Source organism: Silurus aristotelis (genome assembly GCF_946808225.1).
Source record: "Silurus aristotelis genome assembly, chromosome: 12".
NCBI lineage: Eukaryota > Metazoa > Chordata > Actinopteri > Siluriformes > Siluridae > Silurus > Silurus aristotelis.
In genome coordinates, this window is record NC_139585.1 from 24,347,454 (window position 1) to 24,372,022 (window position 24,569).

The 24,569-nt window shown below is 44.2% G+C and overlaps 1 protein-coding gene across 5 annotated transcripts in view; it reads left to right on the plus strand.

Annotated features, from left to right (window-relative positions):
- Positions 1-24,569, plus strand: part of LOC310734619 (uncharacterized protein MYH16) — a 150,945-nt gene that overhangs the window by 116,861 nt on the left and 9,515 nt on the right. The gene's annotated exons all lie outside the window — the stretch shown is intronic.

The window sequence follows — 24,569 nt, forward strand, 5'->3', positions numbered from 1 at the left end:
TTAGAGTGTAAGAAAAAAAAAACGTTTACGCATTTATCTGCAAAAGAGTGTGCATTGAATATAAAAAGTCGTGTTGGCAGCGGTGGGATTCGAACCCACGCCCCCGAAGAGACTGGAGCCTTAATCCAGCGCCTTAGACCGCTCGGCCACGCTACCGAATATGCAGCAGCTATTAAACCCGTGGGTACTGTAAACTTTCCATAGTCGCCTATCAAAATTTTATTCCGGACTGGTAATAGTATATCATAACCACGACCATATAGTCGAGACAAGGTCCTGGAATTAATTTGGAATATCAGCAACTCAGACATGTTTAATAACTGAGATTTTAATTAACAGCTTGGTTGAATATAAAGAAACATCTTGGCAGAGGTGGGATTTGAACCCACACCCCCGAAGAGACTGGAGCCTAAATCCAGCGCCTTAGACTACTCGGCCACACTACCTAGCCTCTGTGATGTGTAAAACCTCTCTGTCGGTACCTTAAACTTTCAAAAGTAGCAGTCATCAGCAATCATGGAGGATGTAGCAGGTGGAGCAGGGGGGTTGGGTAGTGAAGAGAAGATGTGGAGCTTACGAGGATCTAGTGCAGAGGCCTTGAGCAGAAGTCACATCCGAAGAAAATATGGTCAGGAGTGCATGGTAAGATGCGAGGTCTGCATAAAGGTGTGATTTTTTTCCACTCCCTCGTTGCTGATCTCGACTTTCCACTAAGCATTTTTTTAATACAGTCAACCCCCGATGACTCGCGGTTCAGAACTCGCAGTTTGGAAAATTCGCAAGTTCTTATTTGGAACCCAACTAACAGCAAGTGGTGAAATATCTTAACATTTGTGGGAATTCGCAGCGGGACCCGGTGTTCAGGAAAGTTAGGAATGACATTTTGAACTATGTGTTTGGTCAAATATTGTGCAATATTACGTTTACAAAGTGGCATAATGTCTAGATGAATTCAATAAGGTACTACAGCACCATCGAGTGCTGAAGTCAACACGACTCGTGTACCGTTCACACTGCGAAAGCGTCGTGAAACGCCAAATTCGACTGCTCTACTCTATTAGCTCCTTTAGTTATCCATTTTAACCTGAAGTGATTTAGAGTGTAAGAAAAAAAAAAAAAACACGTTTACGCATTTATCTGCGAAAGAGTGTGCATTGAATATAAAAAGTCGTGTTGGCAGCGGTGGGATTCGAACCCACGCCCACAAAGAGACTGGAGCCTTAATCCAGCGCCTTAGACCGCTCGGCCACGCTACCGAATATGCAGCAGCTATTAAACCCGTGGGAACTGTAAACTTTCCATAGTCGCCTATCAAAATTTTATTTCGGACTGGTAATAGTATATCATAACCACGACCATATAGTCGAGACAAGGTCCTGGAATTAATTTGGAATATCAGCAACTCAGAGATGTTTAATAACTGAGTTTTTAATTAACAGCTTGGTTGAATATAAAGAAACATCTTGGCAGCGGTGGGATTTGAACCCACGCCCCCGAAGAGACTGGAGCCTAAATCCAGCGCCTTAGACCACTCGGCCACACTACCGAGCCTCTGTGATGTGTAAAACCTCTCTGTCGGTACCTTAAACTTTCAAAAGTAGCAGTCATCAGCAATCATGGAGGATGTAGCAGGTGGAGCAGGGGGGTTGGGTAGTGAAGAGAAGATGTTGTGGAGCTTACGAGGATCTAGTGCAGAGGCCTTGAGCAGAAGTCACATCCGAAGAAAATATGGTCAGGAGTGCATGGTAAGATGCGAGGTCTGCATAAAGGTGTGATTTTTTTCCACTCCCTCGTTGCTGATCTCGACTTTTCACTAAGCATTTTTTTAATACAGTCAACCCCCGATGACTCGCGGTTCAGAACTCGCAGTTTGGAAAATTCGCAAGTTCTTATTTGGAACCCAAATAACAGCAAGTGGTGAAATATCTTAACATGTGTGGGAATTCGCAGCGGGACCCGGTGTTCAGGAAAGTTAGGAATGACATTTTGAACTATGTGTTTGGTCAAATATTGTGCAATATTACGTTTACAAAGTGGCATAATGTCTAGATGAATTCAATAAGGTACTACAGCACCATCGAGTGCTGAAGTCAACACGACTCGTGTACCGTTCACACTGCGAAAGCGTCGTGAACGCCAAATTCGACTGCTCTACTCTATTAGCTCCTTTAGTTATCCATTTTAAACTGAAGTGATTTAGAGTGTAAGAAAAAAAAAAACGTTTACGCATTTATCTGCAAAAGAGTGTGCATTGAATATAAAAAGTCGTGTTGGCAGCGGTGGGATTCGAACCCACGCCCCCGAAGAGACTGGAGCCTTAATCCAGCGCCTTAGACCGCTCGGCCACGCTACCGAATATGCAGCAGCTATTAAACCCGTGGGTACTGTAAACTTTCCATTGTCGCCTATCAAAATTTTATTCCGGACTGGTAATAGTATATCATAACCACGACCATATAGTCGAGACAAGGTCCTGGAATTAATTTGGAATATCAGCAACTCAGACATGTTTAATAACTGAGATTTTAATTAACAGCTTGGTTGAATATAAAGAAACATCTTGGCAGAGGTGGGATTTGAACCCACACCCCCGAAGAGACTGGAGCCTAAATCCAGCGCCTTAGACTACTCGGCCACACTACCTAGCCTCTGTGATGTGTAAAACCTCTCTGTCGGTACCTTAAACTTTCAAAAGTAGCAGTCATCAGCAATCATGGAGGATGTAGCAGGTGGAGCAGGGGGGTTGGGTAGTGAAGAGAAGATGTGGAGCTTACGAGGATCTAGTGCAGAGGCCTTGAGCAGAAGTCACATCCGAAGAAAATATGGTCAGGAGTGCATGGTAAGATGCGAGGTCTGCATAAAGGTGTGATTTTTTTTCCACTCCCTCGTTGCTGATCTCGACTTTCCACTAAGCATTTTTTTAATACAGTCAACCCCCGATGACTCGCGGTTCAGAACTCGCAGTTTGGAAAATTCGCAAGTTCTTATTTGAACCCAACTAACAGCAAGTGGTGAAATATCTTAACATTTGTGGGAATTCGCAGCGGGACCCGGTGTTCAGGAAAGTTAGGAATGACATTTTGAACTATGTGTTTGGTCAAATATTGTGCAATATTACGTTTACAAAGTGAACCCAGCCATTAGGGGGGCACACGCCAGTGTACTCTTAGTGCCGGTCCCAAGCCCGGGTAAATGGGGAGGGTTGCGTTAGGAAGGGCATCCAGCGTAAAACATGTGCCAAATCAAATATGCGGATCACAAATGAGAATTTCATACCGGATCGGTCGAGGCCCGGGTTAACAACGACCGCCACAGGTATCGTTAGCCGACAGGGTACCGGTGGAAATTGGGCTACTGTTGGCCGAAGGAGGAGAAGGAGAGGAGGAAGACGTCTACGGAGACGGCAGGAAAAGGAGCAGTGTAGGAGAGTAGAGGTTCGGGTTGGTACTTTAAATGTTGGTACTATGACGGGTAAAGGGAGAGAGATAGCTGATATGATGGAGAGGAGAAAGGTAGATGTGTTGTGTGTTCAGGAGACCAAGTGGAAAGGGAGTAAGGCCAGGAACATTGGAGGTGGGTTTAAACTGTTTTATCATGGTGTGGATGGGAAGAGAAATGGTGTAGGGGTGATTCTGAAGGAAGCGTACAGTAAGAGTGTAGTGGAGGTGAAGAGAGTTTCTGATAGGGTGATGATCGTGAAGGTGGAAGTTGAAGGGATGATGATAAATGTCATCAGTGCCTATGCTCCACAAGTTGGCTGTGAGATGGAGGAGAAAGAAAGATTCTGGAGTGAATTAGATGAAGTGGTAGATGGTGTACCTAGGAAAGAACGATTGGTGATTGGGGCAGACTTTAATGGGCATGTAGGTGAAGGGAACAGAGGTGATGAGGAGGTGATGGGTAGGTATGGTTTTAAGGAGAGGAATGTGGAAGGTCAGATGGTGGTAGATTTTGCTAAAAGGATGGAAATGGCAGTGGTGAACACGTATTTTAAGAAGAAGGAGGATCATAGGGTGACGTATAAGAGTGGAGGAAGGTGCACACAGGTGGATTATCTTCTGTGTAGGAGATGCAACCTGAAGGAGATTGGAGACTGTAAGGTGTTGGCGGGGGACAGTGTAGCTAGACAGCATCGGATGGTGGTCTGTAGGATGGTTTTGGAGGCGAAGAAGAAGAGGAGGAAAGTAAGGTTTGAAAGAAGAATAAGATGGTGGAAACTAAAGGAGGAAGAGTGTAGTGTGAGGTTCAGGGAAGAGGTCAGACAGGGGCTCGGTGGAGGTGAAGAGGTGCCGGATGATTGGGCAACTACTGCAGGAGTGATGAGGGAGGCAGCTAGAAAAGTACTTGGTGTGACATCTGGAAATAGAAAGCAAGACAAGGAGACGTGGTGGTGGAATGAGGAAGTGCAGGAGAGCATTAGGGGGAAGAGGTTGGCAAAACAGAAGTGGGATCGACAGAGTGATGAGAAAAGTAGGCAGGAGTACAAGGAGATGCGGCAGCAGGTTAAAAGGGATGTGGCGAAAGCCAAGGAAAAGGCATATGAGGAACTGTATAAGAGGTTGGACACTAAGGAAGGAGAAAAGGATTTATACCGATTGGCCAAGCAGAGGGACCGAGCTGGGAAGGATGTACTGCAAGTTAGAGCAATAAAGGATGGAGAGGGAAATGTGTTGACAAGTGAGGAGAGTGTGTTGAGAAGATGGAGGGAGTATTTTGAGCAGCTGATGAATGAGGAAAATCAGAGAGAGAGAAGGTTGGAGGATGTGGAGTTAGTAAAGCAGGATGTAGATAGGATTAGTAAGGAGGAAGTGAGAGCAGCGATTAAGAGGATGAAGAATGGAAAGTCGGTTGGACCAGATGACATACCGGTAGAAGCGTGGAGATGTTTAGGAGAGATGGCAGTGGAGTTTTTAACCAGATTGTTTAACAGGATTCTGGAAGGGGAGAGGATGCCTGAGGAATGGAGAAGGAGTGTGTTGGTACCGATCTTTAAGCATAAGGGAGATGTGCAGACCTGCAGTAACTACAGGGGAATTAAGTTGATCAGTCACACCATGAAGTTATGGGAAAGAGTAGTGGAAGCCAGGTTGAGAGAAGAGGTGACCATCTGTGAGCAACAGTATGGTTTCATGCCGAGGAAGAGCACCACAGATGCCTTATTTGCTTTGAGGATGTTGATGGAGAAGTATAGAGAAGGTCAGAAGGAGTTGCATTGTGTATTTGTGGATTTAGAGAAAGCGTACGACAGGGTGCCGAGAGAGGAGTTGTGGTATTGTATGAGGAAGTCAGGTGTGTCAGAGAAGTATGTGAGGGTGGTGCAGGACATGTATGAGGACAGTGTGACGGCAGTAAAGTGTGCAGTAGGTACGACAGACTGGTTCAGGGTGAAGGTTGGACTGCATCAAGGATCGGCCCTGAGCCCTTTCCTGTTTGCAGTGGTGATGGACAGGTTGACGGACGAGGTCAGACAGGAGTCTCCCTGGACTATGATGTTTGCAGATGATATTGTGATTTGTGGTGAGAGTAGAGAGCAGGTTGAGAAGAGCCTGGAGAGGTGGAGATATGCGCTGGAGAGAAGGGGAATGAAAGTCAGTAGGTGTAAGACAGAGTACATGTGTGTGAATGAGAGGGAGGGCAGTGGAGTGATGCGGTTGCAGGGAGAAGAGGTGGAGAAGGTGGAGGAGTTCAAGTACCTGGGGTCAACAGTGCAAAGTAATGGAGAGTGTGTTAGGGAAGTAAAGAAAAGAGTGCAGGCAGGGTGGAGTGGGTGGAGAAGAGTGACAGGAGTGATTTGTGATAGAAGAGTATCTGCAAGAATGAAAGGGAAAGTTTATAGGACTGTGGTGAGACCTGCGATGTTGTATGGATTAGAGACAGTGGCATTGAGTAAAAGACAGGAGGTGGAGCTGGAGGTAGCAGAGCTGAAGATGTTGAGGTTTTCGTTGGGAGTGACGAGGATGGACAAGATTAGAAATGAGTTTATTAGAGGGACAGCACATGTAGGATGTTTTGGTGACAAGGTGAGGGAGGCGAGATTGAGATGGTTTGGACATGTGCAGAGAAGGGACATGAATTATATTGGTAGAAAAATGCTGAAGATGGAGCCACCAGGTAGGAGGAAAAGAGGAAGGCCAAGGAGGAGGTTCATGGATGTGGTGAGGGAAGACATGCAGGTAGTTGGTGTAAAAGAGGCAGATATAGAGGACAGGGTGGTATGGAGACGGATGATCCGCTGTGGCGACCCCTAATGGGAGCAGCCGAAAGAAGAAGAAGAAGATTACGTTTACAAAGTGGCATAATGTCTAGATGAATTCAATAAGGTACTACAGCACCATCGAGTGCTGAAGTCAACACGACTTGTGTACCGTTCACACTGCGAAAGCGTCGTGAAACGCCAAATTCGACTGCTCTACTTTATTAGCTCCTTTAGTTATCCATTTTAACCTGAAGTGATTTAGAGTGTAAGAAAAAAAAAAAAAACACGTTTACGCATTTATCTGCGAAAGAGTGTGCATTGAATATAAAAAGTCGTGTTGGCAGCGGTGGGATTCGAACCCACGCCCACAAAGAGACTGGAGCCTTAATCCAGCGCCTTAGACCGCTCGGCCACGCTACCGAATATGCAGCAGCTATTAAACCCGTGGGAACTGTAAACTTTCCATAGTCGCCTATCAAAATTTTATTTCGGACTGGTAATAGTATATCATAACCACGACCATATAGTCGAGACAAGGTCCTGGAATTAATTTGGAATATCAGCAACTCAGAGATGTTTAATAACTGAGTTTTTAATTAACAGCTTGGTTGCATATAAAGAAACATCTTGGCAGCGGTGGGATTTGAACCCACGCCCCCGAAGAGACTGGAGCCTAAATCCAGCGCCTTAGACCACTCGGCCACACTACCTAGCCTCTGTGATGTGTAAAACCTCTCTGTCGGTACCTTAAACTTTCAAAAGTAGCAGTCATCAGCAATCATGGAGGATGTAGCAGGTGGAGCAGGGGGGTTGGGTAGTGAAGAGAAGATGTTGTGGAGCTTACGAGGATCTAGTGCAGAGGCCTTGAGCAGAAGTCACATCCGAAGAAAATATGGTCAGGAGTGCATGGTAAGATGCGAGGTCTGCATAAAGGTGTGATTTTCTTCCACTCACTCGTTGCTGATCTCGACTTTCCACTAAACATTTTTTTAATACAGTCAACCCCCGATGACTCGCGGTTCAGAACTCGCAGTTTGGAAACCCAACTAACAGCAAGTGGTGAAATATCTTAACATTTGTGGGAATTCGCAGCGGGACCCGGTGTTCAGGAAAGTTAGGAATGACATTTTGAACTATGTGTTTGGTCAAATATTGTGCAATATTACGTTTACAAAGTGGCATAATGTCTAGATAAATTCAATAGGGTACTACAGGGGCAGCACCTTCGAGTGCTGAAGTCAACACGACTCGTGTACCGTTCACACTGCGAAAGCGTCGTGAACGCCAAATTCGACTGCTCTACTCTATTAGCTCCTTTAGTTATCCATTTTAACCTGAAGTGATTTAGAGTGTAAGAAAAAAAAAACAAACACGTTTACGCATTTATCTGCGAAAGAGTGTGCATTGAATATAAAGAAACATCTTGGCAGAGGTGGGATTTGAACCCACACCCCCGAAGAGACTGGAGCCTAAAACCAGCGCCTTAGACTACTCGGCCACACTACCTAGCCTCTGTGATGTGTAAAACCTCTCTGTCGGTACCTTAAACTTTCAAAAGTAGCAGTCATCAGCAATCATGGAGGATGTAGCAGGTGGAGCAGGGGGGTTGGGTAGTGAAGAGAAGATGTGGAGCTTACGAGGATCTAGTGCAGAGGCCTTGAGCAGAAGTCACATCCGAAGAAAATATGGTCAGGACTGCATGGTAAGATGCGAGGTCTGCATAAAGGTGTGATTTTTTTCCACTCCCTCGTTGCTGATCTCGACTTTCCACTAAGCATTTTTTTAATACAGTCAACCCCCGATGACTCGCGGTTCAGAACTCGCAGTTTGGAAAATTCGCAAGTTCTTATTTGGAACCCAACTAACAGCAAATGGTGAAATATCTTAACATTTGTGGGAATTCGCAGCGGGACCCGGTGTTCAGGAAAGTTAGGAATGACATTTTGAACTATGTGTTTGGTCAAATATTGTGCAATATTACGTTTACAAAGTGGCATAATGTCTAGATGAATTCAATAAGGTACTACAGCACCATCGAGTGTTGAAGTCAACACGACTCGTGTACCGTTCACACTGCGAAAGCGTGGTGAAACGCCAAATTCGACTGCTCTACTCTATTAGCTCCTTTAGTTATCCATTTTAACCTGAAGTGATTTAGATTGTAAGAAAAAAAAAAAACACGTTTACGCATTTATCTGCGAAAGAGTGTGCATTGAATATAAAAAGTCGTGTTGGCAGCGGTGGGATTCGACCCCACGCCCCCGAAGAGACTGGAGCCTTAATCCAGTGCCTTAGACCGCTCGGCCACGCTACCGAATATGCAGCAGCTATTAAACCCGTGGGTACTGTAAACTTTCCATAGTCGCCTATCAAAATTTTATTCCGGACTGGTAATAGTATATCATAACCACGACCATATAGTCGAGACAAGGTCCTGGAATTAATTTGGAATATCAGCAACTCAGACATGTTTAATAACTGAGATTTTAATTAACAGCTTGGTTGAATATAAAGAAACATCTTGGCAGAGCTGGGATTTGAACCCACACCCCCGAAGAGACTGGAGCCTAAATCCAGCGCCTTAGACTACTCGGCCACACTACCTAGCCTCTGTGATGTGTAAAACCTCTCTGTCGGTACCTTAAACTTTCAAAAGTAGCAGTCATCAGCAATCATGGAGGATGTAGCAGGTGGAGCAGGGGGGTTGGGTAGTGAAGAGAAGATGTGGAGCTTACGAGGATCTAGTGCAGAGGCCTTGAGCAGAAGTCACATCCGAAGAAAATATGGTCAGGACTGCATGGTAAGATGCGAGGTCTGCATAAAGGTGTGATTTTTTTCCACTCCCTCGTTGCTGATCTCGACTTTCCACTAAGCATTTTTTTAATACAGTCAACCCCCGATGACTCGCGGTTCAGAACTCGCAGTTTGGAAAATTCGCAAGTTCTTATTTGGAACCCAACTAACAGCAAGTGGTGAAATATCTTAACATTTGTGGGAATTCGCAGCGGGACCCGGTGTTCAGGAAAGTTAGGAATGACATTTTGAACTATGTGTTTGGTCAAATATTGTGCAATATTACGTTTACAAAGTGGCATAATGTCTAGATGAATTCAATAAGGTACTACAGCACCATCGAGTGCTGAAGTCAACACGACTCGTGTACCGTTCACACTGCGAAAGCGTCGTGAAACGCCAAATTCGACTGCTCTACTCTATTAGCTCCTTTAGTTATCCATTTTAACCTGAAGTGATTTAGAGTGTAAGAAAAAAAAAACAAACACGTTTACGCATTTATCTGCGAAAGAGTGTGCATTGAATATAAAAAGTCGTGTTGGCACCGGTGGGATTCGAACCCACGCCCACAAAGAGACTGGAGCCTTAATCCAGCGCCTTAGACCGCTCGGCCACGCTACCGAATATGCAGCAGCTATTAAACCCGTGGGAACTGTAAACTTTCCATAGTCGCCTATCAAAATTTTATTTCGGACTGGTAATAGTATATCATAACCACGACCATATAGTCGAGACAAGGTCCTGGAATTAATTTGGAATATCAGCAACTCAGAGATGTTTAATAACTGAGTTTTTAATTAACAGCTTGGTTGAATATAAAGAAACATCTTGGCAGCGGTGGGATTTGAACCCACGCCCCCGAAGAGACTGGAGCCTAAATCCAGCGCCTTAGACCACTCGGCCACACTACCTAGCCTCTGTGATGTGTAAAACCTCTCTGTCGGTACCTTAAACTTTCAAAAGTAGCAGTCATCAGCAATCATGGAGGATGTAGCAGGTGGAGCAGGGGGGTTGGGTAGTGAAGAGAAGATGTTGTGGAGCTTACGAGGATCTAGTGCAGAGGCCTTGAGCAGAAGTCACATCCGAAGAAAATATGGTCAGGAGTGCATGGTAAGATGCGAGGTCTGCATAAAGGTGTGATTTTTTTCCACTCCCTCGTTGCTGATCTCGACTTTTCACTAAGCATTTTTTTAATACAGTCAACCCCCGATGACTCGCGGTTCAGAACTCGCAGTTTGGAAAATTCGCAAGTTCTTATTTGGAACCCAAATAACAGCAAGTGGTGAAATATCTTAACATGTGTGGGAATTCGCAGCGGGACCCGGTGTTCAGGAAAGTTAGGAATGACATTTTGAACTATGTGTTTGGTCAAATATTGTGCAATATTACGTTTACAAAGTGGCATAATGTCTAGATGAATTCAATAAGGTACTACAGCACCATCGAGTGCTGAAGTCAACACGACTCGTGTACCGTTCACACTGCGAAAGCGTCGTGAACGCCAAATTCGACTGCTCTACTCTATTAGCTCCTTTAGTTATCCATTTTAAACTGAAGTGATTTAGAGTGTAAGAAAAAAAAAAACGTTTACGCATTTATCTGCAAAAGAGTGTGCATTGAATATAAAAAGTCGTGTTGGCAGCGGTGGGATTCGAACCCACGCCCCCGAAGAGACTGGAGCCTTAATCCAGCGCCTTAGACCGCTCGGCCACGCTACCGAATATGCAGCAGCTATTAAACCCGTGGGTACTGTAAACTTTCCATAGTCGCCTATCAAAATTTTATTCCGGACTGGTAATAGTATATCATAACCACGACCATATAGTCGAGACAAGGTCCTGGAATTAATTTGGAATATCAGCAACTCAGACATGTTTAATAACTGAGATTTTAATTAACAGCTTGGTTGAATATAAAGAAACATCTTGGCAGAGGTGGGATTTGAACCCACACCCCCGAAGAGACTGGAGCCTAAATCCAGCGCCTTAGACTACTCGGCCACACTACCTAGCCTCTGTGATGTGTAAAACCTCTCTGTCGGTACCTTAAACTTTCAAAAGTAGCAGTCATCAGCAATCATGGAGGATGTAGCAGGTGGAGCAGGGGGGTTGGGTAGTGAAGAGAAGATGTGGAGCTTACGAGGATCTAGTGCAGAGGCCTTGAGCAGAAGTCACATCCGAAGAAAATATGGTCAGGAGTGCATGGTAAGATGCGAGGTCTGCATAAAGGTGTGATTTTTTTCCACTCCCTCGTTGCTGATCTCGACTTTCCACTAAGCATTTTTTTAATACAGTCAACCCCCGATGACTCGCGGTTCAGAACTCGCAGTTTGGAAAATTCGCAAGTTCTTATTTGGAACCCAACTAACAGCAAGTGGTGAAATATCTTAACATTTGTGGGAATTCGCAGCGGGACCCGTGTTCAGGAAAGTTAGGAATGACATTTTGAACTATGTGTTTGGTCAAATATTGTGCAATATTACGTTTACAAAGTGGCATAATGTCTAGATGAATTCAATAAGGTACTACAGCACCATCGAGTGCTGAAGTCAACACGACTCGTGTACCGTTCACACTGCGAAAGCGTCGTGAAACGCCAAATTCGACTGCTCTACTCTATTAGCTCCTTTAGTTATCCATTTTAACCTGAAGTGATTTAGAGTGTAAGAAAAAAAAAAAAAACACGTTTACGCATTTATCTGCGAAAGAGTGTGCATTGAATATAAAAAGTCGTGTTGGCACCGGTGGGATTCGAACCCACGCCCACAAAGAGACTGGAGCCTTAATCCAGCGCCTTAGACCGCTCGGCCACGCTACCGAATATGCAGCAGCTATTAAACCCGTGGGAACTGTAAACTTTCCATAGTCGCCTATCAAAATTTTATTTCGGACTGGTAATAGTATATCATAACCACGACCATATAGTCGAGACAAGGTCCTGGAATTAATTTGGAATATCAGCAACTCAGAGATGTTTAATAACTGAGTTTTTAATTAACAGCTTGGTTGAATATAAAGAAACATCTTGGCAGCGGTGGGATTTGAACCCACGCCCCCGAAGAGACTGGAGCCTAAATCCAGCGCCTTAGACCACTCGGCCACACTACCTAGCCTCTGTGATGTGTAAAACCTCTCTGTCGGTACCTTAAACTTTCAAAAGTAGCAGTCATCAGCAATCATGGAGGATGTAGCAGGTGGAGCAGGGGGGTTGGGTAGTGAAGAGAAGATGTTGTGGAGCTTACGAGGATCTAGTGCAGAGGCCTTGAGCAGAAGTCACATCCGAAGAAAATATGGTCAGGAGTGCATGGTAAGATGCGAGGTCTGCATAAAGGTGTGATTTTTTTCCACTCCCTCGTTGCTGATCTCGACTTTTCACTAAGCATTTTTTTAATACAGTCAACCCCCGATGACTCGCGGTTCAGAACTCGCAGTTTGGAAAATTCGCAAGTTCTTATTTGGAACCCAAATAACAGCAAGTGGTGAAATATCTTAACATGTGTGGGAATTCGCAGCGGGACCCGGTGTTCAGGAAAGTTAGGAATGACATTTTGAACTATGTGTTTGGTCAAATATTGTGCAATATTACGTTTACAAAGTGGCATAATGTCTAGATGAATTCAATAAGGTACTACAGCACCATCGAGTGATGAAGTCAACACGACTCGTGTACCGTTCACACTGCGAAAGCGTCGTGAACGCCAAATTCGACTGCTCTACTCTATTAGCTCCTTTAGTTATCCATTTTAAACTGAAGTGATTTAGAGTGTAAGAAAAAAAAAAACGTTTACGCATTTATCTGCAAAAGAGTGTGCATTGAATATAAAAAGTCGTGTTGGCAGCGGTGGGATTCGAACCCACGCCCCCGAAGAGACTGGAGCCTTAATCCAGCGCCTTAGACCGCTCGGCCACGCTACCGAATATGCAGCAGCTATTAAACCCGTGGGTACTGTAAACTTTCCATAGTCGCCTATCAAAATTTTATTCCGGACTGGTAATAGTATATCATAACCACGACCATATAGTCGAGACAAGGTCCTGGAATTAATTTGGAATATCAGCAACTCAGACATGTTTAATAACTGAGATTTTAATTAACAGCTTGGTTGAATATAAAGAAACATCTTGGCAGAGGTGGGATTTGAACCCACACCCCCGAAGAGACTGGAGCCTAAATCCAGCGCCTTAGACTACTCGGCCACACTACCTAGCCTCTGTGATGTGTAAAACCTCTCTGTCGGTACCTTAAACTTTCAAAAGTAGCAGTCATCAGCAATCATGGAGGATGTAGCAGGTGGAGCAGGGGGGTTGGGTAGTGAAGAGAAGATGTTGTGGAGCTTACGAGGATCTAGTGCAGAGGCCTTGAGCAGAAGTCACATCCGAAGAAAATATGGTCAGGAGTGCATAGTAAGATGCGAGGTCTGCATAAAGGTGTGATTTTCTTCCACTCCCTCGTTGCTGATCTCGACTTTCCACTAAACATTTTTTTAATACAGTCAACCCCCGATGACTCGCGGTTCAGAACTCGCAGTTTGGAAAATTCGCAAGTTCTTATTTGGAACCCAACTAACAGCAAGTGGTGAAATATCTTAACATTTGTGGGAAATCGCAGCGGGACCCGGTGTTCAGGAAAGTTAGGAATGACATTTTGAACTATGTGTTTGGTCTAATATTGTGCAATATTACGATTACAAAGTGGCATATTGTCTAGATGAATTCAATAGGGTACTACAGGGGCAGCACCATCGAGTGCTGAAGTCAACACGACTCGTGTACCGTTTACACTGCGAAAGCGTCGTGAACGCCAAATTCGACTGCTCTACTCTATTAGCTCCTTTAGTTATCCATTTTAACCTGAAGTGATTTAGAGTGTAAGAAAAAAAAAACGTTTACGCATTTATCTGCGAAAGAGTGTGCATTGAATATAAAAAGTCCTGTTGGCAGCGGTGGGATTCGAACCCACGCCCCCGAAGAGACTGGAGCCTTAATCCAGCGCCTTAGACCGCTCGGCCACGCTACCAAATAAGCAGCAGCTATTAAACCCGTGGGTACTGTAAACTTTCCATTGTCGCCTATCAATATTTTGATTCGGACTGGTAATAGTATATCATAACCACGACCATATAGTCGAGACAAGGTCCTGGAATTAATTTGGAATATCAGCAACTCAGAGATGTTTAATAACTGAGTTTTTAATTAACAGCTTGGTTGAATATAAAGAAACATCTTGGCAGCGGTGGGATTTGAACCCACGCCCCCGAAGAGACTGGAGCCTAAATCCAGCGCCTTAGACCACTCGGCCACACTACCTCGCCTCTGTGATGTGTAAAACCTCTCTGTCGGTACCTTAAACTTTTAAAAGTAGCAGTCATCAGCAGTCATGGAGGATGTAGCAGGTGGAGAAGGGGGGTTGGGTAGTAAAGAGAAGATGTTGTGGAGCTTACGAGGATCTAGTGCAGAGGCCTTGAGCAGAAGTCACATCCGAAGAAAATATGGTCAGGAGTGCATGGTAAGATGCGAGGTCTGCATAAAGGTGTGATTTTTTTCCACTCCCTCGTTGCTGATCTCGACTTTCCACTAAGCATTTTTTTAATACAGTCAACCCCCGATGACTCGCGGTTCAGAACTCGCAGTTTGGAAAATTTGCAAGTTCTTATTTGGAACCCAACTAACAGCAAGTGGTGAAATATCTTAACATTTGTGGGAATTCGCAGCGGGACCCGGTGTTCAGGAAAGTTAGGAATGACATTTTGAACTATGTGTTTGGTCAAATATTGTGCAATATTACGTTTACAAAGTGGCATAATGTCTAGATAAATTCAATAAGGTACTACAGGGGCAGCACCATCGAGTGCTGAAGTCAACACGACTCGTGTACCGTTCACACTGCGAAAGCGTCGTGAAACGCCAAATTCGACTGCTCTACTCTATTAGCTCCTTTAGTTATCCATTTTAACCTGAAGTGATTTAGAGTGTAAGAAAAAAAAAACAAACACGTTTACGCATTTATCTGCGAAAGAGTGTGCATTGAATATAAAAAGTCTTGTTGGCAGCGGTGGGATTCGAACCCACGCCCCCGAAGAGACTGGAGCCTTAATCCAGCGCCTTAGACCGCTCGGCCACGCTACCGAATATGCAGCAGCTATTAAACCCGTGGGAACTGTAAACTTTCCATAGTCGCCTATCAAAATTTTATTTCGGACTGGTAATAGTATATCATAACCACGACCATATAGTCGAGACAAGGTCCTGGAATTAATTTGGAATATGAGCAACTCAGAGATGTTTAATAACTGAGTTTTTAATTAACAGCTTGGTTGAATATAAAGAAACATCTTGGCAGCGGTGGGATTTGAACCCACGCCCCCGAAGAGACTGGAGCCTAAATCCAGCGCCTTAGACCACTCGGCCACACTACCTAGCCTCTGTGATGTGTAAAACCTCTCTGTCGGTACCTTAAACTTTCAAAAGTAGCAGTCATCAGCAATCATGGAGGATGTAGCAGGTGGAGCAGGGGGGTTGGGTAGTGAAGAGAAGATGTTGTGGAGCTTACGAGGATCTAGTGCAGAGGCCTTGAGCAGAAGTCACATCCGAAGAAAATATGGTCAGGAGTGCATGGTAAGATGCGAGGTCTGCATAAAGGTGTGATTTTTTTCCACTCCCTCGTTGCTGATCTCGACTTTCCACTAAGCATTTTTTTAATACAGTCAACCCCCGATGACTCGCGGTTCAGAACTCGCAGTTTGGAAAATTCGCAAGTTCTTATTTGGAACCCAACTAACAGCAAGTGGTGAAATATCTTAACATTTGTGGGAATTCGCAGCGGGACCCGGTGTTCAGGAAAGTTAGGAATGACATTTTGAACTATGTGTTTGGTCAAATATTGTGCAATATTACGTTTACAAAGTGGCATAATGTCTAGATGAATTCAATAAGGTACTACAGCACCATCGAGTGCTGAAGTCAACACGACTCGTGTACCGTTCACACTGCGAAAGCGTCGTGAACGCCAAATTCGACTGCTCTACTCTATTAGCTCCTTTAGTTATCCATTTTAAACTGAAGTGATTTAGAGTGTAAGAAAAAAAAAAACGTTTACGCATTTATCTGCAAAAGAGTGTGCATTGAATATAAAAAGTCATGTTGGCAGCGGTGGGATTCGAACCCACGCCCCCGAAGAGACTGGAGCCTTAATCCAGCGCCTTAGACCGCTCGGCCACGCTGCCGAATATGCAGCAGCTATTAAACCCGTGGGTACTGTAAACTTTCCATAGTCGCCTATCAAAATTTTATTCCGGACTGGTAATAGTATATCATAACCACGACCATATAGTCGAGACAAGGTCCTGGAATTAATTTGGAATATCAGCAACTCAGACATGTTTAATAACTGAGATTTTAATTAACAGCTTGGTTGAATATAAAGAAACATCTTGGCAGAGCTGGGATTTGAACCCACACCCCAGAAGAGACTGGAGCCTAAATCCAGCGCCTTAGACTACTCGGCCACACTACCTAGCCTCTGTGATGTGTAAAACCTCTCTGTCGGTACCTTAAACTTTCAAAAGTAGCAGTCATCAGCAATCATGGAGGATGTAGCAGGTGGAGCAGGGGGGTTGGGTAGTGAAGAGAAGATGTGGAGCTTACGAGGATCTAGTGCAGAGGCCTTGAGCAGAAGTCACATCCGAAGAAAATATGGTCAGGAGTGCATGGTAAGATGCGAGGTCTGCATAAAGGTGTGATTTTTTTCCACTCCCTCGTTGCTGATCTCGACTTTCCACTAAGCATTTTTTTAATACAGTCAACCCCCGATGACTCGCGGTTCAGAACTCGCAGTTTGGAAAATTTGCAAGTTCTTATTTGGAACCCAACTAACAGCAAGTGGTGAAATATCTTAACATTTGTGGGAATTCGCAGCGGGACCCGGTGTTCAGGAAAGTTAGGAATGACATTTTGAACTATGTGTTTGGTCAAATATTGTGCAATATTACGTTTACAAAGTGGCATAATGTCTAGATGAATTCAATAAGGTACTACAGCACCATCGAGTGCTGAAGTCAACACGACTCGTGTACCGTTCACACTGCGAAAGCGTCGTGAAACGCCAAATTCGACTGCTCTACTCTATTAGCTCCTTTAGTTATCCATTTTAACCTGAAGTGATTTAGAGTGTAAGAAAAAAAAAAAAACACGTTTACGCATTTATCTGCGAAAGAGTGTGCATTGAATATAAAAAGTCGTGTTGGCAGCGGTGGGATTCGAACCCACGCCCCCGAAGAGACTGGAGCCTTAATCCAGCGCCTTAGACTGCTCAGCCACGCTACCGAATATGCAGCAGCTATTAAACCCGTGGGTACTGTAAACTTTCCATAGTCGCCTATCAAAATTTTATTCCGGACTGGTAATAGTATATCATAACCACGACCATATAGTCGAGACAAGGTCCTGGAATTAATTTGGAATATCAGCAACTCAGACATGTTTAATAACTGAGATTTTAATTAACAGCTTGGTTGAATATAAAGAAACATCTTGGCAGAGCTGGGATTTGAAGCCACACCCCCGAAGAGACTGGAGCCTAAATCCAGCGCCTTAGACTACTCGGCCACACTACCTAGCCTCTGTGATGTGTAAAACCTCTCTGTCGGTACCTTAAACTTTCAAAAGTAGCAGTCATCAGCAATCATGGAGGATGTAGCAGGTGGAGCAGGGGGGTTGGGTAGTGAAGAGAAGATGTTGTGGAGCTTACGAGGATCTAGTGCAGAGGCCTTGAGCAGAAGTCACATCCGAAGAAAATATGGTCAGGAGTGCATAGTAAGATGCGAGGTCTGCATAAAGGTGTGATTTTCTTCCACTCCCTCGTTGCTGATCTCGACTTTCCACTAAACATTTTTTTAATACAGTCAACCCCCGATGACTCGCGGTTCAGAACTCGCAGTTTGGAAAATTCGCAAGTTCTTATTTGGAACCCAACTAACAGCAAGTGGTGAAATATCTTAACATTTGTGGGAAATCGCAGCGGGACCCGGTGTTCAGGAAAGTTAGGAATGACATTTTGAACTATGTGTTTGGTCTAATATTGTGCAATATTACGATTACAAAGTGGCATATTGTCTAGATGAATTCAATAGGGTACTACAGGGGCAGCACCATCGAGTGCTGAAGTCAACACGACTCGTGTACCGTTTACACTGCGAAAGCGTCGTGAACGCCAAATTCGACTGCTCTACTCTATTAGCTCCTTTAGTTATCCATTTTAACCTGAAGTGATTTAGAGTGTAAGAAAAAAAAAACGTTTACGCATTTATCTGCGAAAGAGTGTGCATTGAATATAAAAAGTCCTGTTGGCAGCGGTGGGATTCGAACCCACGCCCCCGAAGAGACTGGAGCCTTAATCCAGCGCCTTAGACCGCTCGGCCACGCTACCAAATAAGCAGCAGCTATTAAACCCGTGGGTACTGTAAACTTTCCATTGTCGCCTATCAATATTTTGATTCGGACTGGTAATAGTATATCATAACCACGACCATATAGTCGAGACAAGGTCCTGGAATTAATTTGGAATATCAGCAACTCAGAGATGTTTAATAACTGAGTTTTTAATTAACAGCTTGTTTGAATATAAAGAAACATCTTGGCAGCGGTGGGATTTGAACCCACGCCCCCGAAGAGACTGGAGCCTAAATCCAGCGCCTTAGACCACTCGGCCACACTACCTCGCCTCTGTGATGTGTAAAACCTCTCTGTCGGTACCTTAAACTTTTAAAAGTAGCAGTCATCAGCAGTCATGGAGGATGTAGCAGGTGGAGAAGGGGGGTTGGGTAGTAAAGAGAAGATGTTGTGGAGCTTACGAGGATCTAGTGCAGAGGCCTTGAGCAGAAGTCACATCCGAAGAAAATATGGTCAGGAGTGCATGGTAAGATGCGAGGTCTGCATAAAGGTGTGATTTTCTTCCACTCCCTCGTTGCTGATCTCGACTTTCCACTAAGCATTTTTTTAATACAGTCAACCCCCGATGACTCGCGGTTCAGAACTCGCAGTTTGGAAAATTCGCAAGTTCTTATTTGGAACCCAACTAACAGCAAGTGTTGAAATATCTTAACATTTGTGGGAATTCGCAGCGGGACCCGGTGTTCAGGAAAGTTAGGAATGACATTTTGAACTATGTGTTTGGTCAAATATTGTGCAATATTACGTTTACAAAGTGGCATAATGTCTAGATGAATTCAATAAGGTACTACAGCACCATCGAGTGCTGAAGTCAACACGACTCGTGTACCGTTCACACTGCGAAAGCGTCGTGAACGCCAAATTCGACTGCTCTACTCTATTAGCTCCTTTAGTTATCCATTTTAAACTGAAGTGATTTAGAGTGTAAGAAAAAAAAAAACGTTTACGCATTTATCTGCAAAAGAGTGTGCATTGAATATAAAAAGTCATGTTGGCAGCGGTGGGATTCGAACCCACGCCCCCGAAGAGACTGGAGCCTTAATCCAGCGCCTTAGACCGCTCGGCCACGCTACCGAATATGCAGCAGCTATTAAACCCGTGGGTACTGTAAACTTTCCATAGTCGCCTATCAAAATTTTATTCCGGACTGGTAATAGTATATCATAACCACGACCATATAGTCGAGACAAGGTCCTGGAATTAATTTGGAATATCAGCAACTCAGACATGTTTAATAACTGAGATTTTAATTAACAGCTTGGTTGAATATAAAGAAACATCTTGGCAGAGCTGGGATTTGAACCCACACCCCCGAAGAGACTGGAGCCTAAATCCAGCGCCTTAGACTACTCGGCCACACTACCTAGCCTCTGTGATGTGTAAAACCTCTCTGTCGGTACCTTAAACTTTCAAAAGTAGCAGTCATCAGCAATCATGGAGGATGTAGCAGGTGGAGCAGGGGGGTTGGGTAGTGAAGAGAAGATGTGGAGCTTACGAGGATCTAGTGCAGAGGCCTTGAGCAGAAGTCACATCCGAAGAAAATATGGTCAGGAGTGCATGGTAAGATGCGAGGTCTGCATAAAGGTGTGATTTTTTTCCACTCCCTCGTTGCTGATCTCGACTTTCCACTAAGCATTTTTTAAATACAGTCAACCCCCGATGACTCGCGGTTCAGAACTCGCAGTTTGGAAAATTTGCAAGTTCTTATTTGGAACCCAACTAACAGCAAGTGGTGAAATATCTTAACATTTGTGGGAATTCGCAGCGGGACCCGGTGTTCAGGAAAGTTAGGAATGACATTTTGAACTATGTGTTTGGTCAAATATTGTGCAATATTACGTTTACAAAGTGGCATAATGTCTAGATGAATTCAATAAGGTACTACAGCACCATCGAGTGCTGAAGTCAACACGACTCGTGTACCGTTCACACTGCGAAAGCGTCGTGAAACGCCAAATTCGACTGCTCTACTCTATTAGCTCCTTTAGTTATCCATTTTAACCTGAAGTGATTTAGAGTGTAAGAAAAAAAAAAAACACGTTTACGCATTTATCTGCGAAAGAGTGTGCATTGAATATAAAAAGTCGTGTTGGCAGCGGTGGGATTCGAACCCACGCCCCCGAAGAGACTGGAGCCTTAATCCAGCGCCTTAGACCGCTCGGCCACGCTACCGAATATGCAGCAGCTATTAAACCCGTGGGTACTGTAAACTTTCCATAGTCGCCTATCAAAATTTTATTTCGGACTGGTAATAGTATATCATAACCACGACCATATAGTCGAGACAAGGTCCTGGAATTAATTTGGAATATCAGCAACTCAGACATGTTTAATAACTGAGATTTTAATTAACAGCTTGGTTGAATATAAAGAAACATCTTGGCAGAGGTGGGATTTGAAGCCACACCCCCGAAGAGACTGGAGCCTAAATCCAGCGCCTTAGACTACTCGGCCACACTACCTAGCCTCTGTGATGTGTAAAACCTCTCTGTCGGTACCTTAAACTTTCAAAAGTAGCAGTCATCAGCAATCATGGAGGATGTAGCAGGTGGAGCAGGGGGGTTGGGTAGTGAAGAGAAGATGTTGTGGAGCTTACGAGGATCTAGTGCAGAGGCCTTGAGCAGAAGTCACATCCGAAGAAAATATGGTCAGGAGTGCATAGTAAGATGCGAGGTCTGCATAAAGGTGTGATTTTCTTCCACTCCCTCGTTGCTGATCTCGACTTTCCACTAAACATTTTTTTAATACAGTCAACCCCCGATGACTCGCGGTTCAGAACTCGCAGTTTGGAAAATTCGCAAGTTCTTATTTGGAACCCAACTAACAGCAAGTGGTGAAATATCTTAACATTTGTGGGAAATCGCAGCGGGACCCGGTGTTCAGGAAAGTTAGGAATGACATTTTGAACTATGTGTTTGGTCTAATATTGTGCAATATTACGATTACAAAGTGGCATATTGTCTAGATGAATTCAATAGGGTACTACAGGGGCAGCACCATCGAGTGCTGAAGTCAACACGACTCGTGTACCGTTTACACTGCGAAAGCGTCGTGAACGCCAAATTCGACTGCTCTACTCTATTAGCTCCTTTAGTTATCCATTTTAACCTGAAGTGATTTAGAGTGTAAGAAAAAAAAAACGTTTACGCATTTATCTGCGAAAGAGTGTGCATTGAATATAAAAAGTCCTGTTGGCAGCGGTGGGATTCGAACCCACGCCCCCGAAGAGACTGGAGCCTTAATCCAGCGCCTTAGACCGCTCGGCCACGCTACCAAATAAGCAGCAGCTATTAAACCCGTGGGTACTGTAAACTTTCCATTGTCGCCTATCAATATTTTGATTCGGACTGGTAATAGTATATCATAACCACGACCATATAGTCGAGACAAGGTCCTGGAATTAATTTGGAATATCAGCAACTCAGAGATGTTTAATAACTGAGTTTTTAATTAACAGCTTGGTTGAATATAAAGAAACATCTTGGCAGCGGTGGGATTTGAACCCACGCCCCCGAAGAGACTGGAGCCTACATCCAGCGCCTTAGACCACTCGGCCACACTACCTCGCCTCTGTGATGTGTAAAACCTCTCTGTCGGTACCTTAAACTTTTAAAAGTAGCAGTCATCAGCAGTCATGGAGGATGTAGCAGGTGGAGAAGGGGGGTTGGGTAGTAAAGAGAAGATGTTGTGGAGCTTACGAGGATCTAGTGCAGAGGCCTTGAGCAGAAGTCACATCCGAAGAAAATATGGTCAGGAGTGCATGGTAAGATGCGAGGTCTGCATAAAGGTGTGATTTTCTTCCACTCCCTCGTTGCTGATCTCGACTTTCCACTAAACATTTTTTTAATACAGTCAACCCCCGATGACTCGCGGTTCAGAACTCGCAGTTTTGAAAATTCGCAAGTTCTTATTTGGAACCCAACTAACAGCAAGTGGTGAAATATCTTAACATTTGTGGGAAATCGCAGCGGGACCCGGTGTTCAGGAAAGTTAGGAATGACATTTTGAACTATGTGTTTGGTCAAATATTGTGCAATATTACGTTTACAAAGTGGCATAATGTCTAGATGAATTCAATAAGGTACTACAGCACCATCGAGTGCTGAAGTCAACACGACTCGTGTACCGTTCACACTGCGAAAGCGTCGTGAACGCCAAATTCGACTGCTCTACTCTATTAGCTCCTTTAGTTATCCATTTTAAACTGAAGTGATTTAGAGTGTAAGAAAAAAAAAAAACGTTTACGCATTTATCTGCAAAAGAGTGTGCATTGAATATAAAAAGTCGTGTTGGCAGCGGTGGGATTCGAACCCACGCCCCCGAAGAGACTGGAGCCTTAATCCAGCGCCTTAGACCGCTCGGCCACGCTACCGAATATGCAGCAGCTATTAAACCCGTGGGTACTGTAAACTTTCCATAGTCGCCTATCAAAATTTTATTCCGGACTGGTAATAGTATATCATAACCACGACCATATAGTCGAGACAAGGTCCTGGAATTAATTTGGAATATCAGCAACTCAGACATGTTTAATAACTGAGATTTTAATTAACAGCTTGGTTGAATATAAAGAAACATCTTGGCAGAGGTGGGATTTGAACCCACACCCCCGAAGAGACTGGAGCCTAAATCCAGCGCCTTAGACTACTCGGCCACACTACCTAGCCTCTGTGATGTGTAAAACCTCTCTGTCGGTACCTTAAACTTTCAAAAGTAGCAGTCATCAGCAATCATGGAGGATGTAGCAGGTGGAGCAGGGGGGTTGGGTAGTGAAGAAAAGATGTGGAGCTTACGAGGATCTAGTGCAGAGGCCTTGAGCAGAAGTCACATCCGAAGAAAATATGGTCAGGAGTGCATGGTAAGATGCGAGGTCTGCATAAAGGTGTGATTTTTTTCCACTCCCTCGTTGCTGATCTCGACTTTCCACTAAGCATTTTTTTAATACAGTCAACCCCCGATGACTCGCGGTTCAGAACTCGCAGTTTGGAAAATTTGCAAGTTCTTATTTGGAACCCAACTAACAGCAAGTGGTGAAATATCTTAACATTTGTGGGAATTCGCAGCGGGACCCGGTGTTCAGGAAAGTTAGGAATGACATTTTGAACTATGTGTTTGGTCAAATATTGTGCAATATTACGTTTACAAAGTGGCATAATGTCTAGATAAATTCAATAAGGTACTACAGGGGCAGCACCATCGAGTGCTGAAGTCAACACGACTCGTGTACCGTTCACACTGCGAAAGCGTCGTGAAACGCCAAATTCGACTGCTCTACTCTATTAGCTCCTTTAGTTATCCATTTTAACCTGAAGTGATTTAGAGTGTAAGAAAAAAAAAACAAACACGTTTACGCATTTATCTGCGAAAGAGTGTGCATTGAATATAAAAAGTCCTGTTGGCAGCGGTGGGATTCGAACCCACGCCACCGAAGAGACTGGAGCCTTAATCCAGCGCCTTAGACCACTCGGCCACGCTACCAAATAAGCAGCAGCTATTAAACCCGTGGGTACTGTAAACTTTCCATAGTCGCCTATCAAAATTTTATTTCGGACTGGTAATAGTATATCATAACCACGACCATATAGTCGAGACAAGGTCCTGGAATTAATTTGGAATATCAGCAACTCAGAGATGTTTAATAACTGAGATTTTAATTAACAGCTTGGTTGAATATAAAGAAACATCTTGGCAGAGGTGGGATTTGAACCCACGCCCCCGAAGAGACCGGAGCCTAAATCCAGCGCCTTAGACCACTCGGCCACACTACCTCGCCTCTTTGATGTGAAAAACCTCTCTGTCAGTACCTTAAACTTTCAAAAGTAGCAGTCATCAGCAATCATGGAGGATGTAGCAGGTGGAGCAGGGGGGTTGGGTAGTGAAGAGAAGATGTTGTGGAGCTTACGAGGATCTAGTGCAGAGGCCTTGAGCAGAAGTCACATCCGAAGAAAATATGGTCAGGAGTCCATGGTAAGATGCGAGGTCTGCATAAAGGTGTGATTTTTTTCCACTCCCTCGTTGCTGATCTCGACTTTTCACTAAGCATTTTTTTAATACAGTCAACCCCCGATGACTCGCGGTTCAGAACTCGCAGTTTGGAAAATTCGCAAGTTCTTGTTTGGAACCCAACTAACAGC